Here is a 24,805-nt window from a genome sequence, read left to right as displayed (position 1 = left end):
TGTATTTTTTTTTGTTGTTGTTGCAGAAATCAATAGTCCAGGCATTATCAGGAAATCTTGACTCTTTTACATCAGTCGAGCCCTGTCTAACCTATGGAGAAGGGAGGAGGGAGATTAGTCACCAGCAGAGAGCAGAGAACAAAGGATTACACAGTGGGAGCTGTGTGAAAGACGGTATTCAGAGGTCAGAGAGGTCAGTGCTGACTTCAGAGAAGAGAGCCCGGTGATGTAGATGTAAATTAACTCTTTGTTTTCTTGTTTTTGTGCCTCATCTCCCTCCACCCCTCCCCTCTCCATAGAGAACCATGAAGACAGGGGGGAGAGTTTCAAACTGCTTTTTTATGATAAAAATCCATTTTTCCGCTAATAAACCCAATTACAAAGTTTCTTAAAATCGCCTGTACTATTGATTTCTGCAACAAAAAAATAAATAAATAAATAAACGACAGTGACACTTTAAAAAATGGACCATCAGGATCTACACTAGAGATGAGCGGCGCCTGTGATGCCTGTGATCCCGCCCGCATTGTTGTGATCCCGCGAATTTGCGACCAGGATATTCCAGGGATTTCAACATCGATTCCCTGGAATATCCTGACCGCATATTCCCAGGAGCGCAACTAAGCGGCCGGGATCACAGGCATGACGAGAGAGCGAACTGCTTTCGGACCAAAAGTCCGAACAGTTGGCTCATCTTTAATCTACACCCCGGCACCAACCAGGTCATATAAATTTTTTTTTTTAATTATGAGAAGTGGTACATTCAGTCCCACAATTCAAACCGTCTATGACAGTATACATGTTAATGTGCAGATATCTTGTTTAACCACATAAAAATAAATCATAATTCCAGGTAGAGGTGCATTAGAAGTGATCTATGCAGTCTGGAGGTCTAAGGTTGCTGGAATTCTGGAGCTTACATGTTTCATAAGGGCCATGTCTTTAAAGGACTCTTCCATGCGTGGCATGGCTCCTCATAGTAATGTGGTTCAATTCATCATCATCCTCCAGTATACCCAGACCACACTTTCCTACATGATTCTGATTTGCAAATAAGATTGATTCAAAAGTACAGCCCCTGCTATGTTCCAAACCACATTGGCGTATAAGGAGGCCCGATGGCACACATATGGGTGATTGTACGTGAGTGGGTATTCTATTATGAGCAATGACATAGCGGTCATTTTTATTAAGTTTAGAGGCGCACGTTTAGCTGTAGATAAGTGAATTAATGACGACCCTGATAATCTGCCAATTGGATAAAGACGTCTCAAATACTCAACCAGTTCCAGGCTGTAAGTGAATGGCTCGTTTCATCTACATAATATGATTTATTTGACTTCCAAACCACAGAAATATCCGACATTCAAATGCTGAATTAAATACTCTCAGCATCAACTTGAAGTGACATAGAAAAGCACCTTATTTTATTTTTTTTTATATATATATTTTTGATTGATTTTTTTTTCATCATTTCAGGCTCAAATTTAATTTTGTCACTATAGTATATAATAAGGCAAAGAAAAATAATTTTAGGAAGCAGGGATTGGCCTGGGCACGGATGTTTTTTTAAACTTGCCAGGAAGGGGGTAAAAAAAATCATGTGCACTTACCTCTCCGGCTCCAGCACTGGTACCAGCCCCCCTCCACTCCTGTCCCTGGTCCCTAGCTGCTACCTGGTTTAGAGACGGGACTTGGCACATGACGTTCCAGGCTCACTCAGTCAGTCAGTGGCTGTAACAGTGTCCCGCCTCTGCCGCTGACTGGTTGAACGGGTCTGATATGTCATGTCCCAGGTCTTGTCTCTACACCAGGAAGCAGCTTGGGACTGGAGATGGAAGCGGGGGACAGCTGGTACCAGTGCTGGAGCCGGAGAGCTAAGTACACATTATTTTACTTCTCCTTTAACAGGTTTTTTTTTTTTTTAAAAATTCATATTCAAATGAGAACATTGTAACACTTCATTTCCTCAGTGACGGTGCTTTTTGGGCATTGGACACTTGTCATATGATTTCCCCAAAGTTTTCAGCTGATCACTGGGGGTCCCAACACAAGACACTGTGTAACGACAATGTCCCTGCACTATCCAGTCGAAACTGACACTGTCAGTCTGTTTAGGGGCATGCCCCCCACTAGTAATAGCTGACAAATGAGTCTAGTTACATAGCTTTCTAGTAACAATAACAGATGAATAAGGGAAACAGATTGCTGATCTCAGGGAGACCAGCCAAACGATAACACTGCTGGCTGCTAGTGAAAGTGCTCAATGCAGTGAAATCCTAGGTGCATTGCCCCCTGGGAAACAAGAATATGCAAAAGAAGAGCCCGTGGAGCCTCATTGAAGAGTCTCAAAACACAGGACTAGCCAGATATCCCTCCAGGAAGGACCCAGTCAATGGGGTGACTCCTGTAGGGAAACCACCAAAACCACCACATTAGGTGGCCCTATAAGTCAATGTAATGACAAGGAAAAAACCAAGGCCAGCTAGCCATCCACATACAGCTGTTTCGGGGTGTTACCCCTCATCAGTGTGGAGCAGGATTCCGGCTAGGTGGGAGCTAGCCTAGTAGAGCCATAAGAGCAACAGATCGCTGATCTTAATAGCTGATCTCCCTGAGATCAGCAATCTGTTTCTCTTATGGCTTTACTAGGCATTGCTCCCACCTAGCCAGAATCCTTCTCCACACTAATGAGGGGCAACATCCCGAAACACCTGTCTATTGGTTATTGGTGTCACATGACGCTGCAATGCTGTACAGATCACTTTACAGCAGCCTCCTCTTATCACCACAGACACAACAGGAAGTCTCAGCTTGGTTTCAGCCCCAGTGGTGAGAATGAAAGCTCTAAGGATTATTTTATAATATAGATAGAAAAATTAAAAATTTGAAAAAAAAACAAACAAAAAAAACACCAATAATTCTTTGTATAAATATTTTTTTCATGTTAAACATATTTTTTTAATCAGTCATTTTCTGATGACACTGTCCCTTTAAGATTTGTGGTATTTGCAAGCTTTAGATGGCGGCTCAGTAGCTTCTCCTTTAAGAAGGGACAATTGATGTACCTTGTGCTATGATGCAGGTGTCACATCCCTAAGGCCAGACCTCATGGAGCTCCTATGTGTATAGAGTATATAGATATTGGAGAATTCCAAATTTGCAATACATAGAATAACTCTTATTGAAGAGCAGCAGGTTCTGTCTGCATAAGAAACTATTCTCTATGGAATCATTAATTACATTATTACCGGCGCAAATCCTGATCCATAGAGAAAGTCATAATTAGTCGGTATCATTCCTATGAGATCCTGAACCCGTCTGAAGACTCCAAGCTTCACTGTAATACACCATGTCGATGGAGCTTTGCTTTCCGTTGGTTCCCGCTTACTCAGGTAAATGGGAATATTCCAGTTCCCAGTTTAGGACAGACATGTTTGAATGATTAAAGCACAAAGACATAAAAATAATCTCCCGGTATCGACATGAAAAGCAGTCGCGGTTATGTAGGAATTAAATCCTCTAACAAATGAAATGCAGATTTCTTATACGTTGTATATACAGATTCCTTGGAGACAATTTACCATTTTTAATAGCTGAATAAAGAGACTGTAGGTGGTCCTGTAATCGAAACAACATTAGAAATAGTACAGAGACAGCGCTCGTTCGCTATCTTCATTCATCTTGACCAAACAGGCTTTTGTTCATTTCAGTAAATTGCGGTAATGAGGAAATTGACCTTATTTTAAGGATTGTTACTGGACTCGGCCTTAACGCGGTGTCAGGACGCCATAAAGCAAATATTTTTACGGCATGATATATGCATGTGGTACGTTACACGGAAAATTTGTATTTCTTGTCCTTTTCTATTTTGCTCGGTGTAAAAACACAAGGCGAAATGACAGTATTTTATCTCCATATTGTGTTTTGACTGTGTGGTCTTTGAACTTTTGTTTCTGCTTTGACATCATATCATTTAGCCGACATTCCTCGCTATACTTATAAACGCTGTGTGACTTGCTGGGAGTTTGTCAGGAGGCTTTTATGTCTATGATCTTAATCTTAATCTTGCATCAATCAATAAAATGGTTTCACTCAACTGTGGCAAGCCTGGAAAGCAACGCATACTTAGTCTGGTTCCTGCTGTAACTGTAACCTTTGCCACTCTGCCACACACATCGTAGTCGTAGTAATGCAATGCAGCGCAGAACACAGATAGAGAGACGTGTATTCAGGCCCAATGACAAGGCTTGGTATAAAACAGTTCCAAAGATTTTATTTGTCTTGGGTATTCGACTTAAATAGAATTCCTGGGAATAAAAAGTAATAAGAAAATAAGAAAAATAATAAACACAAACCGATTTGTAATAGTATTGTATTTGATACTCACCCAGGCCCGCACTGGCCCACAGGGGATCAGGGGAATCCCCTGGTGGGACCTACTTCTTGGTGGGCCCCTGAGCAGGAGGGGGACCTACCTGTTAAGCAACTCCAGGACGACATATATTTCCTGGAGTTTCCTCTTATTATATACAGGCAGAGAGTGACCAGGGTGACAGACAGCAGCATGTAACATAGAAATATAGAAGATTGTCAGCAAAAAAAAAAGCCCCTTGCTCCATCTATTCTGCCCTTTTAGTATTTTCCTTCTTATTCTCTTAGGATAGACATATGTATATACCAGGGAGATAGATATATGTATATACCAGGCAGGTTACATTCTGTTATTGTAGATTTACCAACCACTTCTGCTGGAAGTTTGTCCCAAGCATCTACTACTTAGTAAAGTCATATTTTCTCACGTTGCTTCTGATCTTTCCCCCAGTAACTTCTCACTGTCTCCTCTTGTTTTTGAGTTCCGTTTTTTTCTAAAACCATCATGTCCTTCCTTTCCCTTCTTCCTCCTGTAACATATATATAAAGGTTTCCATCATGTCCTCCCTTTCTCTTCTTCCTCCTGTAACATATATAAAGGTTTCCATCATGTCCCTCCTTTCCCTTCTTCCTCCTGTAACATATATAAAGGTTTCCATCATGTTCCCCCTTTCCCTTCTTCCTCCTGTAACATATATAAAGGTTTCCATCATGTCCTCCTTTCCCTTCTTCCTCCTGTAACATATATAGAGGTTTCCATCATGTCCTCCCTTTCCCTTCTTCCTCCTGTAACATATATAAAGGTTTCCCTCATGTCCTCCCTTTGCCTTCTTCCTCCTGTAACATATATAAAGGTTTCCATCATGTCCTCCCTTTCCCTTCTTCCTCCTGTAACATATATAAAGGTTTCCATCATGTCCCCCCTTTCCCTTCTTCCTCCTGTAACATATATAAAGGTTTCCATCATGTCCTCCCTTTCCCTTCTTCCTCCTGTAACATATATAAAGGTTTCCATCATGTCCTCTCTTTCCCTTCTTCCTCCTGTAACATATATAAAGGTTTCCATCAAGTCCCCCCTTTCCCTTCTTCCTCCTGTAACATATATAAAGGTTTCCATCATGTCCTCCCTTTCCCTTCTTCCTTCTGTAACATATATAAAGGTTTCCATCATGTCCTCCCTTTCCTCCAGACTATACAGATTTACATCCTTAAAGAGGATGTACCACCAGGTACATCCTCTTTTACCTGAACCCACTGATCGAACGGCGCCGGCACAGGGAAGCCGGTGCCGCAGTCCGTTTTTCGGACCGAGGCCTGGTTCCCGTGCACGGCGCCATTCTAAGCACCGGAACCGGCTGGCCAGGCCGCCCCCAGTGCGAGGGAACTCCCTCCCCTGTATGACGCGTCTCCATTCATTCTAATGGAGCCGCGTCATAGAGAGGAGGGAATGGGCTGGCTTAGAGGTCTAGGCCTCACCCCCTCTAGGTTAGTCCATTCCATTCCAAGCTGTGCCAGTCCATTCCGTTGTATCCACCCTCTCCACGGAGGAGGAAGACAGCGGGAATCATTGCCGAGAGTTCGGGTTCATACGAACCCGAACCTCGGCAGGTTCGGACCATCATTACTTTTAAGTAATGACATTCCAGAACTGATATGTCAAACAATGTCAGGAGAGGTGATGGCTTCACTGCAAATTAAGTGACTTTCAGATGACATCTTTTCGGTTCATCCAGGAGATAATACTTCCATACGCTGTTCTCCTGAGAAAAAATATTGCAACATAATGTGCCTTGAGGACATAATACTGCTACACACTGCACCTCCAGGACATAATACTGCTACAGCTGCACCTCCAGGACATAATACTGCTACAGCTGCACCTCCAGGACATAATACTGCTACAGCTGCACCTTCAGGACATAATACTGCTACAGCTGCACCTCCAGGACATAATACTGCTGCTACACGCTGTACCTCCAGGACATAATACTGCTACAGCTGCACCTCCAGGACATAATACTGCTACACGCTGCACCTCCAGGACATAATACTGCTACAGATGCACCTCCAGGACATAATACTGCTACACGCTGTACCTCCAGGACATAATACTGCTACAGCTGCACCTTCAGGACATAATACTGCTACAGCTGCACCTCCAGGACATAATACTGCTACAGCTGCACCTCCAGGACATAATACTGCTACAGCTGCACCTCCAGGACATAATACTGCTACAGCTGCACCTCCAGGACATAATATTGCTACAGCTGCACCTCCAGGACATAATACTTCTACACACTGCACCTCCAGGACATAATACTGCTACAGCTGCACCTCCAGGACATAATACTGCTACAGCTGCACCTCCAGGACATAATACTGCTACAGCTGCACCTCCAGGACATAATACTGCTACAGCTGCACCTCCAGGACATAATACTGCTACAGCTGCACCTCCAGGACATAATACTGCTACAGCTGCACCTCCAGGACATAATACTGCTACAGCTGCACCTCCAGGACATAATACTGCTACAGCTGCACCTCCAGGACATAATACTGCTACAGCTGCACCTCCAGGACATAATACTGCTACAGATGCACCTCCAGGACATAATACTGCCACAGCTGCACCTCCAGGACATAATACTGCTACACACTGCACCTCGAGGACATAATACTTCTACACACTGCGCCTACAGGACATAATATTGCTACACGCTATGTCTCCAGGACATAATACTGCTACACGCTACGTCTCCAGGACATAATACTGCTACACGCTATGTCTCCAGGACATAATACTGCTACACGCTATGTCTCTAGAACATAATACTGCTACAGCTGCACCTCCAGGACATAATACTGCTACACGCTGTGCCTCCAGGCAGGGGCGTAGCTAGGACTCATGGGGCCCCATAGCAAAAAACTGTACTTGGTGATGTGGGCCAAAAAAAATTCTCTTGTGGCCAGAGGCAGAATCCTATGGTTATATATATAGGTGCAGGAGCAGACTACCTTTTGCTTAACCCTTTATGTACTGCAGTGTGTAAGTGACCCAGTGTTCTCTTACATGCTGCAACACAAAAAAGGGTTAATACAGAAGACAATTAGCTCTCTCCTTCTCCTGCACTGATAACCCCTGACCTCTGCAGGAACTCAGAGAACAGAGGTCAGAGGTTATCAGAGTAGTCAGGCAGAGGGCTAATTGTCTTCTGTATTAAGCCTTTTTTGTGTTGCAGCATGTTAGAGAACACTGGGTCACTTACACACTTCAGTAAATAAGGGGTTAAGCAAAAGGACACAGGAGGCTCTTATCTTCCCTGGGCCCCCTCCCTCCACGGACCCATAGCAACCACCTTCCCTGCCTATATGGTAGCTACGCCACTGCCACCAGGACATAATACTGCTACACGCTGCGTCTCCAGGACATAATACTTCTACACACTGCGCCTCCAGGACATAATACTTCTACACACTGCGCCTACAGGACATAATATGATGGACCCCTGTAGTAAGTACGGAGTTCCTGGTGGGAGGAGTTAGCCAGTCTGTAGTCTGTATTCAGTGTGAGAGGAAGCAACACAGCCAGGTAACAAGGCCTGGGGCTCGTACTACCCACCCAGGACAGGTAGCCCGTAACTAGGGGGCAGAAGGCGGTCAGACTAGAGTACATCTGTGAGTACGAGTATTCTCTATATCTCTTCTACACACCTCTACTGTTCCAGGCAGAGTACACTACTACATTGGACAAGGCCCCTCTGGCAACCCTTCTCCTCTGCTCTCTCTCTTCTACAACACTCTCTACTTAAAAGCACCTTGTCTCTACCTAAACTACAAGCACCTCAGTCACTCACAAGACTGTATTTTTTGTATCGCACTGGACTGAATTCCAACTACATACTGTTGTAATGCACTATTTTTTTTCCAAGTAAACTATTCTATTTTTGATTCTAAGCTTTGGACTCCGGCCTATCCTTATGCACCCACACACACTTGTACACTTGGGTTAGCCTTTCTTGCCATGTTGCCGCAGTGCCAAACTGTCCGGGGTGGGTCATAAAACACTCCTGGCGATCGTGACAAGTGACCAAGTGACCCCAGACCCAATTAGCTACCACACCACCGTATTTGCTGACCCGGTGGGGAGGGAACGCAAACCAAACCTCTAACCATCTCAGTGGTTTGAACTCTGGGAGGAAGGGGCAGAGTGGAAGCTCAATGATTCTGGGGGAGGTAGGTTCTACTGTCGCCCCCTAGCTGTCAGTGCCCTATGCGGTCTTCTGTCTCACATGGTGGTAAAAACGGCCCTGCTGCACGTTTCTCCCAAAGATACATAGAGATTGATTGGGGTCTATGTCTAATGGTATGTTCACACTGAGGAATACATTCGGAAATTTCAAGTGCAAGCTGCGCAGCGGACTCCGCTTGAAGTTCCGTCTGTCCCAGCGACATCAAGCTCAGTTCACCATCTGCCTAAAGAACTGTCATGTCAATTTTTGTCAACGGCGGATTGAGCTTGAGAATATCATTGAGTCATTAGGACAGGCGCAAATTTCTGAGTGTTTTCCGTAGTGTGAACAGTCCCTAGCTCATCAGACACTACAGAGGACAGGAGAAAAAAAAAAAAAAAGGTCCTCCTTATTGATAACAATCCATTGAGGACATAGCTATTACAAACCTTAAGTGTAAAAGCTATTGATATTGGCCGGCGCCCCCGTATGAGATCATACACAATCCATCCCACAATGTCATTTTTCTTTTTTTGCTCCAGTAAAATTTACAGCCGTTTCATTATGATACATATGATTTCCCAAACGTGCTAAAGGAACTAATGATTAAGTGGAAATCTTTGTTTTCTTAGTTCCCGAGCAGCGCAGGCCTGTAGAGCGAGCAGCTGTGGCCACAATGAGAAAATCTAACAGGCCGGGGAGGCAGGTGCCAAGACAAGCTCTCCGATCTGCTTCCTTAGCTTTGGATTTTGTTGTGTGCCCTAACTACTTAAATTGTGCTGCAGTTGGCAGAAGGGCTGTTTTGAGGTTAGATTACTGGAAAACTAAAAATGCATAAATGCTGAGGTTAAAGTGGCCTGAATAGGCCGAGCTATACTGAATTCAATGGGACTATGAATAAATATACTGTATGGAAGTGTGAACGGAAACAGAGACGGATACTGTACCATCTTTACATGTAAGCAATGATCTAATAGTCCTCATTAATCTGATGTACACATTCTACTGTTTTATCTTTAATCTGGTATTTGCAATTTGTTTTTCCATGAAGAGTATCCTTTTTACAATTTAAATCCCCTCCCAGTTAACCCCTTCATGACACAGCCCAAAATGGCCTTAATGACCCCTCGCCAATTTTCATTTTTGCCTTTGTGGTGTCCCACCACGGGTGTTTCTTATGTCATACCTGTCGCAAAAGCCCCTTTCTCAAAATTAAGTGGTGATGAAGGTATTTATTAGTTTCACCACAAGATCTCAGTGTTTTGTGTATATGCTCTTATGTCTTGCACAGCTGAAGGGTTTCTATTTCTTGTATGCTATGTACTTTTATTGTCCAATGGAGATACTCTTCTGACTTATCCTTTCTCTTCTCTTCTGTGCACACATTACTTTCCACCAGTCACAGGGTCTTTTACATAACTCTGTAGGAAGTAGTCACTTGGTGGGAGGAAGTGCAGCCTCAGTTTCACCCAGATTCTTGTGGGAAGAGAACACACAGAGCAGACATCCCTGCTGTAGCCAAGCCAGGACCTGGCTCTGCCAGGACCCCTGTACGGACAGTCTAGTCTAGACAATTTGTTGGTGAGGTACTAAGACACATGTGTATGAAGCAACCAGAGACACTCAGAGGACAAGTCGGGGATAAACCCAGCCCACACCGAGAACCACTCTAGTGCAGGGCAGTATCCTGTTCTACAGAGGAACTAGCCTGGATAGAACAAAGATAACAGAAGATCTACGTATTCTATGTTGCAGTGCAGATGACACCGGAAAACCTCGGACACTTAGCTTCACCCAGGTAACCACGGCTGGGGCTTGTATCACCCTATTAGGATGGGAAGCTTAACACTGTAGGGCATAGAGGTGACCAGAGAGAGCTAGAAGAAGCTCCCCAGCAAGCATGCCTGGCTGTGGCATGGAACCCCCCAGCCTAAAAGGGGTGCCTGTCAGAGGTGTTACAGCATCTACTCTTTGGGGCTGTCCCTTGTGCCTTGTCTTCCCGGGAGATGTAGAGCTGTGGGAACTGAGAACATAAGCGAAATCCACGCCAGACCCATGGAGGCATTCTGAGGGTCTGAAGCAGCACTGCCCAAGTCACACTGTTACCAGGGAGATGCCAGGGCTGCATAGGGACATCAACTACATTATGTGTGCATCGGCTCTGCTACATTATGTGTGCATCGGCTCTGCTACATTATGTGTGCATCGGCTCTGCTACATTATGTGTGCATCGGCCTTTGCTACATTATGTGTGCATCGGCTCTGCTACATTATGTGTGCATCGGCTCTGCTACATTATGTGTGCATCGGCTCTTCTACATCATGTGCGCATTGAGTAAGACCAGCTAAGTTTGGGCATTTGATTTTTTAGCTTTTTGGTGGAATACCCTTTATATTTAGGGACATCATAATTACTGTTTTTAGTGGCGACCATTTTTTAACAGTAAAAATCATCTAAAAACAGATCATGTACTCTTTAAAGGGGTGTCATGTTTGGAAATCCCATCTTCATATATGCTATTACAGGGTCTTGCGGTAACAAGACCCTGTTTGGGGTCCTTTATATTTTGCCTGGGTATAAGGTGGTTATATACAGACTCTTGCTCCTGAGGACATATCCTGACCTTAATTACACAGATAGCCCTCTAATTTGAAGGGTCCCAGCAGGAGAACACTTTGTAATTAGCATTTTGTCACGTTACCTACCTAACATGTAGGGATTGACAAAGGTGGACAACCCCTCTAAGTATCACCACAAGCCGGCAATGGATTGTTTTTTGTTTTAATTATCTTGTACATTTTTGTGTTAAGTAATCTGCAGAAACATGGCTCCTATCCAGGCGACATTTTATGCCAAAAACGGAGCTTGTATCATTTTTTTTCCTCCTTTAGTGAAGCTTTCTTAACCTATGACCTCTGAATCTACTGGGAGCAGATTGGGTCAATCTTCCTGAGTAAAGTTCTACATTCCTCTATGTCTCCTGGGATCATGGAAGTTCACAGAGCACAAGATCACTTGCGGAGACTACAGAGGAAGCACACATGATATCACACTTATGTTACTTTATGTTTTTTTTTTTTTAGCTAAACAATATAAAACAGACGATTGTTTTCAGTTGTATATTTGAACAGAAAGTTGTTGATTTGAGAAAATATTTGACGATCTAACAACTGTAGAATATACACAGGGCAGGACAGGGCGCTCTAGCTACACAACGGCAGTTCACATTTGTATGCTATGAACAATAGAGAGATATTTAACCCCTTCAAGACAGAGCCCATTGATGCACAAAAGTCTGGGTCAAATTAATACAAAGTTCCTCCCCGCCTTCTAAGAGCCATAGCGCTTTTATTTTTCCACCTACAGGGCAGGTCGAGGTGTCATTTTTTGTGCCATGATCTCTAGTTTTTATTAATATCATACTGGTGTAACAGAAAAAATGTGATCGCTTTTTATAAATTTTTTTCTAATATATAATTTAATAAAATCAGCAATCCTGTTTCGTTTTTTTTTTTTTTCTCCGTTTACGTCGTTCACTGTGCGGGAACAATAATGTTATATTTTAATAAATCTGACAATTCTGCACACTACAATATGATATACTGTATGTTTATTTATTTATTTTTTAATATTTTTATTTTTATAATGGGCAAGGGGGTATTTTAAACTTTTATTGGGAGGGGCTTTAAAAGGTTTTTTATTACTTTTAAGAACTTTTTTTATTACATTTATACATACATAAATGTACATTTATACATACATAAATGTACATTTATACATACATAATTGTACATTTATACATACATAATTGTCCATCGTTGCAGCTCCTAAACACTGAACTTCCTTTATGTAAATTTTGCTTAGGATCAAAATACATCTTGAATTTTCATTCCGCTGCGAGTATGTAAAGCGCCGTCCCCCTTAATTCGCCGCAGTGCGGTGAATACTTTGCCCGTCCCTGCTCCGGCTGCTTCAGTGGCTCCTGATTCTCTGAAGTCCCGCTCAGCCAATCAGTGCACTGTCCCACCGCACCCACTGATCGGGATGTCAGGGAGCCGGGAGCCCCAGAAGCAAGTGGGAGGCACACAAGTGTGAGGGCACGCCTGCTTTTATTTGAGGAGGACGGTTGTACCTTTTTCCCCAGTGGTCATTGTCCTGCCGGGCTGCTACAGGGTCCCTTGGGTTAGTGTAATCACGGATGGCCGGAGTGGTGTAGTGACCCTCCCGGACTATCGGAGCTGCCACCCACAGAAAGGGGAAGTGTCCCAAGGTTGTGATGTATACTGTGTCGGTGTAAGGCGAAGGATCACAGAGTCTCTTTATCATAAATAAGGCTGTTTTTACTGAAGAGTACGTGCTTGCAGCAGGTAAAAAGGTTATGATGTTTCTCTTGATAAAACACTTGTAGATAAATACTTGGCAATACAGCAAGCGAATCTGTCAAAGGAATACAGTGTTGAATACAGTCGTGCTGACTGAGTAGCGTGTTGAGTAATACAGAGAAGCAGAGTAGCAGAGAGGAGGATGTCGCGAGAATCTCAACCAAAGTAGTACTGTGCTCTGCCGGGAAGTTGGAGGATGAGGGAGAAGAATACTCAGAAGAAGAAGAACACCTGTGCCCGTGTATTGACCTGATAGTCTTCACATCACCTTATGCCAACTAGATTTGGGGGACTCATCCTAGAGGGTGACACAGGTCCCAGACATTGTTACCTGCGATGATCGGAATTCTGAGGGTTCCCTGCTGACAACCGTGCTGTGAGATAGAGTTCCTAGGCTTACTGCAACTTTGCTCTATGTGGATCAGTTCCTAGCTTCTGTGGCTTTTGTGGATACTGTCCTGCTCTATGACTCTCCTAGTCCACGGCATGGGTTGAGGTTGTCTCTGACTTGTCCTCTCTTGAAAGGGTTTAACACTGCATAGTGTTGTGTAGCATCACTGAGTAGAAACTGTTAGCTGTGTCTTGCTTCCTACCCATACAGGGTTCTAGCTAAGACTGACTAAAGTAGGGGACCTGGCAGAGGGCCAGGGCCCAGAGAGGACCACTGTAGAGAGCTGTCTAGCTTGCGCCCCCTTCCTCCACACTGCAAAACCCATGCACTTCCTCCACCCATGTGACCTTATAGTAACACCTGTGGTAGGACACCACACTAAGGCTATGTTCACATCCTGTTCAAACAATGTGTGTTCCGCCATGAACGGGCCTTGTTCAACACTATCTACGGCAGGAATTAATGATGATGATTAGAGATGAACAAACCAAGCCACCCAAACCCAGATACTGTATGTTCCAAACTTTGCGGGTTTGGGAAGATGGCGCCGCTCATGTAAAAGGAAACCAAAAAATAAACATATTCTCACTTTTCCGCGGTCCCCCAGTGTCTCCTGGAGGCTCTCTGGTCCCGCCCCGACGTCTTCTGTGGTGAAGGCCTGCTCAGCCAATCACAGGCTGACTAGGACGGGCAAGCACTGCTGCTTGTGATTGGCTAAGTGGGCTGTCAGTTTAGAGACAAGAGTGACAGCCCACTCACAATCACAGGCCGCAGTGTTGTCCTGTCCTATTCACCCTGTGATTGGCTGAATGGTCCTTAAACGTAGAAGATGCCGGGACGGGACCAGAGAACCCAGAGGGAGCGTGGACATGTAAGTATAAGGAGCGGCCTTTAGAAACCGTATTGAAACTGCTAAAAATCTGCAGGTGTTTGGTTTGGCACAAACCCCGACTTTACATTAAAGTTTGGCGAATCTGCTGAACCAAACTTTGGAGAGGTTCAAGCATCTCTAATCATGATCATTATTTCTAGCCGTAGGCAGCGTACGTCCAGGGTGTGAACACAGCCTAAAGCTGGTTGTTGAAAGTTTTAGCCATAATTCATTCTGCATGACACTGATCGCTATTTGTTGTAGACCCGGCTGCTCGGCTGCTGACATCACAGTCTCCAGCATTGCTGCGCTGCTCATAGTAGTGTATCACGTCCTCAGATCAGGTCGGGTCACTTTTTTTTTTTGTAAATCTTTTTATGAATTACCACCCTCAGTTAGAACAGAATTACCAAAACCCAATCAGAGGAAGAACTGCGGTGTGTACATATTGTTCATTTTTGTTGAAACTAATTACAAAGGATATTACATTTATTTATTTCATTTGTTCAGAAAATTATTTTCTTGAAAGGAGAATTCCCAGTAATATTCTAATTATTCCCATTCCAAGAATAATTCCAATAATGCGGTGCAGATGATATGGTAGGGGTGTGTGAGCTGGAAGTTTCCATCACGATGCTTGTGGTAGAGCATCATGTTTTAGGTCGTGCTGATCTACAGCTCATCCATTGTGTCCTTTGAGGGCAGTCATTTGTTGTTGTTGTTTTATAGTATGATCGCCTGTTATTCACCATGTCATATCCTCAGCATCTTTATATTATTGACAGTATTAGTGACCTACTTTATGGGTTTTTTGAATACAATATCAACGGGCGTACAGGATTTTTTTCGGTGGAAAGTGCCGTTTTGCGCATTATTTTATTCGCAAATGGCCGATTTGCGAATAAAATATTCGCAAATCGGCACTTTCCGCCGGGTACGCCGGGGGGCGGGGAGGGGGTGTGAAGAGGGAGGAATGGAGGGCGCGGACTCAGAGTCCGCGTGATTCACCATCCGTTCTGCCAAAACATACGCCGAAAACCTACTCCAGTCCTCAGCTGGCGTAGGTTTTTGGCCGTGCGGCCGGGGCGCATGGGATTTATGTAGAGGCAGTCCGCCTCTACATAAATCCCCGTAGTGCCGGAGATGCGGGGACATTTTTAAGTCCGGCGTAAAAAACGTCGGACTTAATAAATGTCCCTCAATATGTTATTGCAGCAACATTTAGTGATTTTATGCAATATAACAAAGTTGGGTCCTAGGAATGGGAACTTTTTTTTTTTAGTTTTGCTGTTAGACTATATAAGCCCTGGGTTTCAACCTCACAACACTTGTTGCATTTTGTATTTCAGTACGCTAAAGGCCAGTACATTAAACAAAATCCCCAAAAATTGGCTTTAAAAATCTTATATATAATTGCCATATATATCTTGTGCCATAGAAAATGGAGTGAAAAGCCTTCGAAAAGTACAGGAGGCTGATATAACGGCCAATAGAAAGACCAAGAATTCACAAGCTTCACATTTTGTAGCAGGAATGTCTGTAAGTATCCCATTCGTCTGAATGGGGCTTGCAGAGATAAAGTACATGTATGCTTCAGCCTTCTTTTTTCTTCTTTAAAATCAACTGGTTTCAGTAAGTTATTTTGATTTGTAAATTACTTCTATTTAAAAATATCTAGTCTTCCAGTACTTATCAACTGCTGTATGTCCCGCAGGAAGTGGTGGATTCTTTGCCGTGTGACATAGTGCTCTCTGCTGCCACCTCTGTCCATGTCAGGGACTGTCCAGACCAGTAGCAAATCCCCATAGAAAACCTCTCCTGCTCTGCACAGTTCCTGACATGGACAGAGGTGGCAGCAGAGAGCACTGTGTTGGACTGGAAAGAACACACCACTTCCTGCGGGACATACAGCAACTGATAAGTACTGGAAAACTTGAGATTTTTCAATAGAATCTATATAACTTTCTGAAAACAGTTGTTTTGAAAGAAAAAGATTTTTGCCGGAGTACCCCTTTAATCAATATAAATTTATTTGGAAAAAGACATGAGACATCTCCTTCTTAGATAATAGCACAGAGGATTTTAGACGCGCTCCTTCTAAACTTTCTGAAACAGATTATGTTCTTAAAACGTTGCTCTTTGCTTTGCATGTTTAGCACCGCATCCCATTAAAACTGTGTTTGAAGTTTTTGGGATTTGCTACAAATGTGATAATACCTAAGTAGATAAGAGATTCTGCTCTCTATGTATATACTCCAAAGACTCGTTCTCGCTGGGATGCCGTGTATTAATTGGCCACCTACAAAGAAGACTGTAACATTTACAACTGTGTTTAACTGTAATCCCTGAAGAAGAACATGTCGCTAAGGACGGAACCTTTCTGGAAAACATTTAAACAATATGTTCTGCCTCAATCACTTTGCTTTACATGTAGTGTCCCTCTAAGGAGGGATGCCTGTATCTATAATAAATGACTGTACAAGGAAAATAACAGTATAAACTAAGTCCTCTACTTATACACAGAGAGATCTTCCTTGGTATTATTACTGGTAAGCAGCACTATTCTTCAACTGCAACCTCCACAGGGAGATGTGAGCTTAAAGGAGAAGTCCGGTGAAAATTTTATTAAAGTATTGTATTGCCCCCCAAAAGTTCACCAATATACACTTATTACGGGAAATGCTTATAAAGGGCTTTTTCCCCTGCACTTACTATTGCATCAAGGCTTCACTTCCTGGATAACATGGTGATGTCACTTCCTGGATAACATGGTGATGTCACTTCCTGGATAACATGGTGATGTCACGACCAGAATCCTAGAGCTGTGCGGGCTGTGGCTGCTGGAGAGGATGATGGCAGGGGGATGCTCAGTGTCCCTCCAATGCCCTGTGTCCCTCAGTGTCCTCCTGCCATCATCCTCTCCAGCAGCCACAGCCCGCACAGCTCTAGGATTCTGGTTGTGACATCACCATGTTATCCAGGAAGTGACATCACCATGTTATCCAGGAAGTGACATCACCATGTTATCCAAGAGGTGACATCAACATGTTTTCCAGGAAGTTACACAACACTGAAAAAGAAACAGGGGTATGTTATATAAAAGAGCACTCCAAGGTAAGAGATAATACAAAAAATGTTTATTGATAATTACCCAAAAAAGATAACATATACTGACACAAAGGTTGGCAGAGGAACAAAAATCCCTACACATTAAAAACAATTAAAATTCCCAAAATTTCCAAAAGGAAAACACATGCTGGGACCCACACGGTATAGGGGACCCCCGGGGTAAACACACGGTCCTACAATAAAGCTCAACTGACCCTGACTAGTGAAACACAATAAATATACAGCCTAGTGATGCAGGAATCATAACCAAAGAAAAAAAAAATATATATATATATATATATATATATATATATATATATATATATATGTATGTAACTGTGTGTGTATCAAATAAATGGTGACTGAAAGAAAATATTGAACAATGATGAATATCAAAAAGAAATGAAGACCATCAAAAAACACATCACCAAATGAAGAGGGAGAGGAGCGATCCGTGGCTACCCATGATGCCCCTGCGCGTTACGTTCTACCGGAACATCGGTAAACTCACAATAGACCAAGCACTTGGATACTGGAACGACTGCCCTTTAAGGTCCAGGAAGACTGATGTCACACTGCACAAAAGAACAAGATGATCCAGCAGGCTCTCATGTGAGTTCAAAAATCACTTCCCTTTCTCCGCATAAAATCACCATGTGGTACATCAAGACACCAGCCCCAGCACAAAAGCCCACTGGGGGCTGGTTTTATGCGAATAAAGGGAAGTGATTTTTGAACTCACATGAGAGCCTGCTGGATCATCTTGTTCTTTTGTTCATTGACTCTCCTACACTCACCATTGGAGTGGATCCGTGCAAGCGGCTTGACGATCACAGGAGAGGTGAGCTGGCAAAAACTCTTTTTTTCTTGATGTCACACTGCCTATAGTGTTAATCCGGTGGCCTTAAATGAGAAGTCCAGGGATTTTAAAAATCGAGCAGGCGGCGGGGCAAGGGGGAAATTGATTACAAGTATAAACTTACCTCTCTCCATGCCCACAGTGAGCCGCAGGACGGGCCTGGGAATTACCGCCGGGCTCCAGGATCTTCGCGATGTACACATAATGAACCGGCTGATGGACTGGCTGCTCAGCCAGTCAGTGACTCGGGAGGGGGCGCCGGTCCAGTCACTGATTGGCTGAGCGGTCAGTCCATCAGCAGGGACAGGCATTTCCCCCCCGAGTTGTGAAGTCATCACATGCCCTCCGGTGGGGGTCCGCAGGCTCACTGCACTGAGAGGTAAGTGCCTTCTCATTATCAAATACCCCCAGCCCCTGCTAGATTTTCAAAATCCCCAGAATTCTCCTCTTAACCATACACAGAGCAGATGAGAGATGGGGTGTTGCCTTATCAATGCCACCAAGTGGTCGAAGATCGCTAAAAGACTTTTCCCATTCTGTCTAGTGGGTGAAATAATTAATTCCCCTGACTGTTCTTATTTGTTGATGTCTTACTTGCCATTCTTCCTCTTCAGTTCTTGAGCCGGGCTCAGCCCAGTCGGCAATGAACTAGGTTACTACGAAGATCACAACCAGCCTTGTCAGACCCACAACCCTTAGAAATTGCTATCTACCATAAGCCACTCAGCCAATCACTGGCTAATTGACTAAACAGGCCGAAGACTCGGGAGACTGGAGAAGGACACTGCGGGAGCATGGACAGGTGAGAAAACCCTTGTTTTTGTGTGTTTTTTTGTGCGGCCGCCATCTTGCAAAACTTGTTCCAAACTTTGTAAAAAAATTTATTTTGTAGTGAACCGAATTTTTTGCAAAGTTCAAAACGAAACAGGGTTCCGGCAGGCTTGGTTCGCTCATGTCTAGTCACTTTCATAGAAAATGTACAAAAACCACAAAAAACTCCAGGCCTAAACAGAACACAGTGACAAGGGTGAAGCTTTTGTGATGGATACACAGAGCCAATATTGGTTATCTATCATCAGCAAAACTTGACAGGATAGCCCCAAGTCACATCTGTACGTAACAAAAAGTCATCCATCATCACTTATTGCTTATTGCCTATTAGCGATCAATCATAGACCAATGATGACACAAACACTGACCTGGAGATTACTTCTGTTTTCCAAACCATAGATATGAAATGCATTAAACATTTTGCTGAAATTACATAACATGATGTAGCTTGTGTAAGAAACATGCCAGCTCATCATACTATCAGCTGAGCCGTGCTGGAGACTAGCAAGGCACATGGGCTATTCAGACCTATTCCTTAAAGGACTACGCTGGTGGGGAAAAAAATAATAAAAGCCCCTCAAAGTTAATTTTTATACTTACCCTCATTGTAGAGTCTGTCGCGGACCAAAAATTTGTCCATCCCGGGAATCCGCCGGGCTGATCACCATCTTCTGTTCTTCACTGCTTCCTAGTTTGTCCGTTCAAAACTCCCCCTCTCCATTCAGTGGCTCAGATGGTTTACAGATTGCTCATCCAAATGGAGCTAAGCAAGCTGTCAGTCATCTGGTGACGCTTGTTAGGCCAGCATCCCTCTACACATGTAACAAGATGGAGGTGGCCGAAGATTCCATGGTCGACAGTGGTCACTAAAGTATACTTCCGGGGAAAGGTCGAGGGGGGGCATATGGAAAAGGGCCAAACTGGTAAATAAAGCACAATAAAAGGTTCTATAACTTTGCAATGTGCTTTAAATGCTGTGAAAAAACAAAAGGTCGGAGTTTTCCTTTAAATACACATGTTTAGGAATTTTTGGTGATTTTTTCAGTTTACCACTTATAAAGTAATTTTGACATCCTGCAATTTTCACTCCGGCCACTAAGCCTAAAAATAAGCTGACAATTTTCAGCAGTTTTTTCTTTATTGCACAGGTAGGAAAACAGATAAAGCTAACTCCAACAGATAGCTAAAATATCAGGACTCCAAAGTAGATAGAAAAATCATGAGTTTATTTTTCCAAAGTGTAAAATAAGAAAGCAAAGTACAACCTTTAAATCAGGTCCTTCAGCCTAAAGGCTGTATTCATGTTTTCCTGGACGCAGTAGGACTGCATCCATCTTCTCCCAGAAGCAGGAATGCCCATATCTCATCTCTAACTGAAAATTTGCGTAAATTTTTGCACTTTGGAACAATAAAGATGATTTATTGAACAGATATCTAAGACAGGATTAGGTCATTCACAATAGGTTTTGGACACAGTAGGTTTCTGCACAGATCACAGAGCATGCCAAGAAGTCCTTAGGGTTAAATCCTGTTGTTTCCCATGCCCACAGGGCTTGCTCTAAATAAATGTTGTTCAGAATGTTAATGTAATATGGCTGGCCCCATAAAAATGTACTAAAAATCTAATTTTAAATAGAAAATAGAAACAGATTAGGCTGGGTTCACACTGTTTTGTAATGTATTTTTTCCATCTGTTTTATGCAGTTGTGTGCATCCATTTGGAGCCATTATTCTATTGACTTCTATTATAAAAATAAGGATCAAAAAGTGGATCAAAATGCATCCGCATTTTTTTTAGCATACACAAAAACATGGTTGGACACTTTTTTGTGTATGAATGCACTTTGATCTCTTTTTTTTGATCCAGCAATGGAAAAACAGATCGAAACGGATGCACACAAATGCATTAGGGTTTTTTTTTTTTGCATAGAATAGATTAACAGAGAGGAGAGGAATGGCGGAAATTGGATGATTGACTGGCTGATTGTCATTTTTTTTTTAAATTGTGAATTTCCGATTTGACACTTTTTCAACAACATTCTTACACAAATGTGTCCTTCTGTAATAGTCCCAGTACTGTAGCTACTATAGTACTGGCTGTTAAAATTAAATTTGTTAAGATTCGATTCACGAATATTAATAAATTTGAGCCAAAATTCACAAAGCTCGTGAAACAAATTTCTGGATGTTTGGCGCATCTCTAATAATGAGTAAAAAGTTAGAAGACTTTATCTGTGACCGACCTTGCTAGTTGCATCCATGTGCTGTGTATGTGCCGCTCTCTAGATTTATTGAGGTCCCAAAGCCATTTCAGTAACTGTAAATTCAAAAAGGTCAATGATAATAATAATAGTAATAATATCAATATCACACAAGTAATTCGGCCATTTTCCTGATGATTTTGCAGGGCTGTGGTTCATATTGAACCTTGACCTTTACTCCCATCCCATATCTACCATGGAAATGTCATGAAGCCCCTCGATAACTTCATACATGTTCATTGCTGTTTTTTTTCCCCACTAAGTTCAACTACTTCCAAATCAGCAAGGTTCTCTAAATTTAGATGCATTTTAACACAATCGTTGTGACTTTAAAGTCAGATTTAAGGCCAGAGATGTTTCATGCCATCATTTTCTAAATAATTACAGTACTGTTGACTCTCTTGTATAAAGTTTACATGGGAGGTTCAATGCACCCTTGCTCTTGTTTAGAACATTCATAACCACCAGGGAGATGTTGACATATGGCTGCACTGTTTTAGAGCATCAGATATCTACTACATGGGGACATAATAAACATGAGAATAAAGACAGGATTGTGCAATCGTCTCGAATTGACCTCTTTGGCAGCTGGCATCCATCATGGCTCCATGGCACTGAGGTAGTGAGCTCTATGTATATAGATATATATATATATATATATATATATATATATATATATATATATTACATGCAGGGCTGATTCTAGCCTTTCTCCCTGAGGTAACTGAAATGGCAATGCCCCCCTCCCCAATTAAACCACAAGTGTGCGGAATATCCGTGGTGTAAGCCAGTACCAGCAAAGAGGACTGTGCACCTCTATGGATTAGTTATACTGTTGCCAAATAATACCACTATTCAAGAAAGACAGAAGGAAATACCACCACACATAATAACGTATTACCATTGTGCTGCTATTTAACACTGCAACTAGCATTATCTATAGACCAAATAATAATACCGCCACACTACCGTATGTTACCGCCACTTAATACATTCTTCTCTACTGTATTCACAGAAGAGAATCCTATAACAGAAGACAGGACTAGGGATGATGTAAATCCATAAATCTCACCTGTCTAACACAACAAGCGGTGGGGCGATGCCTTAAAGTCACAGAGCCCGGAAGTTATCGATCCTAGGGTTTTGCAGGAATTAAGTACTCTGTTTGACAGACCCTTATTCCTAATATTTAAAGAATCTATAATGACAGGGATTGTTTCACAGGACTGGCACATACTGTAGCTAATGTGGTACCAATATTCAAGAAGGGGTCAAACAGTGACCCTGGAAACTATAGCCCTGTAAGTCTAACATCTATAGTGGGTAAAGTATGTGTAAGAGATTTTGTAAGAGATGCTATACTTGCGTGATGGTGTGAGGATCATCATGCTTGCCAGCAATGCTAGTATCACAAATCACTTAGGGAAGAACCTGCTTCTGCTCTTCTATCTCCATGTATTAGTCATCCTCTCCTGATTTTCTTGGGACATCCATTATGTAATTGCTTTTTGTTATGTTTTACGAGCTCTATAACTAATCTATTGTAGTCAATAAGTAAGGTTCATTCTTCCTATCAAGTATCTACTTTATAAGTTCTTACTCTGTATGCAGAACAAATTTTATATGACAGTGTGTAGTAAAAAAGAGTTCCTTTTTCCTCATATCAGCTACAGTACCTTAAGGCCATGTTCACACAGTGTATGAGACCAGCCATTCTGTGACCGAGTCGGGTTACAGAACAGCCGGTGTCAGAGAGGATCATCCCGGCCGGTACTGCATTTCTGTTGAATTGGGATGCGGGCGCATCCGTGTGCGCCTGCATCCCAATTCACAGCTGCACACAATGGAGCGTGCGGCCGGAGCCGCACACTCCATTGTGTGAACTGACATGTCTGTGTGGCCGCTATTCAGTGGATAGCGGTCGCACAAAACTGACATGTAGGTTTTTCGCGTGGGCAGTTGGAATCCCGGCTGGAGCGTATACTATGTGTATACGCTCCAGCCGGGATTCCATTCATGCACATACAACGTATCTTCTGCATAAATCACGGCCATCGTTGAAAATGGCTAAAATGGACGTGATTTAGGCCATGTTATGTATGTTCACTGATTCAATCTCCACAGCAGATTTCATAGTGCAGATATCAATGTAACGAAATAACTGAACACAGCATCAAATCTGTTGCATATCGTGAAACACTCAAACATATGATGCTGCACATGGTGAGACTAACAATTCCTTCCATACTTGTTATCATCTATTCAGTCTCCTTCCCCCAGTTCTGAGCTGCTGCTTTCTGCTGAAGACACAAAAATCTGTGTGTGCTTTTCTCTCTGTCTCCCCCTCCTCCCCCCCTCCCTTCTGAGACAACTCCCTGACAGGCTTTATCTGCAACACTGTAACTCCTTTGTAATGCTGGGAGGGTTATTCTGATGTCAACTTGTTAATGAACTCACTGTGATTAACCGTCCCAGCATTACAAAGAAGCTACAATGTTGCAGATACCACATATCGAAAGTTTTGTTTGAATGGAATAACACAATGGAATAAAACATTTTAGGTATAAATTGTCCCATATGTCTGGTGCACATGGTTTCTGACATTTGTATGATACTTTTCTGCCAGTAACAGCGCCTTGGTACCATACTCTACACGGTTTTCTATCTAACAAGGGGGCATCTCAGGGCAGAGTCTGAGCTTACCGCACCTTTATCATCCAGTGAAAGCTCAATTCTGTCTTAAAGTTTTGTCGACCATAATGAAAATAGTCTAAACAGTTTGTAGAACCGGACAGTTTTCTGGCGGACGTTGTCTAATCAGAGAATAGGGCAGAATTATGATGAGCCCTGCACCAGAATGATGGATATGTCTGAAACTAGAACAGGCAGTCTCAGAGAAACTATTGATAGATATCCCCAATGTGTACAACATTCATGATGACTGATGGATAGTTGTCTGTCTAGCAACCCATGAATATAATTCAGTGTTCTTCAAGAACTGCCGTGTAATCACCAAGTCACGTGCCTCATGGCATTAAGGTTGAATCAGTTTCAGTACAGAAATATAGAAGATTGTTGGTCGAAAAAGACCACCTGCTCCATCTAGTCGGCCCTGGATAGATATATGTATATACCAGGCTGGTAAAAAGCTAGTGCATCAGTAACCCCTTCTCCTCCAACATGCCCCTTATAGTAGTGCACTGTGTAAGTCATCCCCCAGCACAGTGCCAGATTATTTATGTTACCTATAGAAACAAACTAGAGGGCGCTTCCTAGTGCAATACAGTCAGCAAAGGCGAGCACACACAAAATTGTATTGAAATGAACTCACCTAATAGGCACAACTCTATAGAAGCGTGTTGTGGTATACATAAATCAACGCAGCTCAAAGGAAGAGAGATCACCACCCATGTCAGGAATATGTAAGACAGAACGGCTCGATCCAGGCCTATCGTGACGCTTGATCCTCTATGAAATCCCAAGCGCAGGTGA

This window comes from Dendropsophus ebraccatus, chromosome 7 (genome assembly GCF_027789765.1).
Source record: "Dendropsophus ebraccatus isolate aDenEbr1 chromosome 7, aDenEbr1.pat, whole genome shotgun sequence".
NCBI classification, from domain to species: domain Eukaryota; kingdom Metazoa; phylum Chordata; class Amphibia; order Anura; family Hylidae; genus Dendropsophus; species Dendropsophus ebraccatus.
The sequence above is the reverse complement of the archived record's forward strand: the minus strand, read 5'-3'. Positions refer to the sequence as shown.